The following is a 253-nucleotide window of genomic DNA, read 5'->3' as shown; positions in this document are numbered from 1 at the left end:
TGCTGTGTGGTAGGGGGATGCTGGGACCCCCCCAGGCCAACGGTTTGCTCGTGCCCGCCATCAGGAGTTCAGACACGGGTAACAACAGAGCCTGGCCAACGACGTGCTATCATACCTCAAAAACCCTCACTACTACAAACCCTCTCGTGAGCCAAGTACCCGACCAGACGCCAACCCCAGCACTGCCAGCGGGAGCATCCCCCCAGGCACCCGCGGCTGGGCCCCGGCCCCCCGCCGGCCCTCTCTGGGTGTG

Source organism: Eurypyga helias, unplaced genomic scaffold (genome assembly GCF_000690775.1).
Source record: "Eurypyga helias isolate BGI_N326 unplaced genomic scaffold, ASM69077v1 scaffold31590, whole genome shotgun sequence".
Taxonomy (NCBI): Eukaryota; Metazoa; Chordata; class Aves; order Eurypygiformes; family Eurypygidae; genus Eurypyga; species Eurypyga helias.
Note: the sequence above shows the minus strand (reverse complement) of the source record.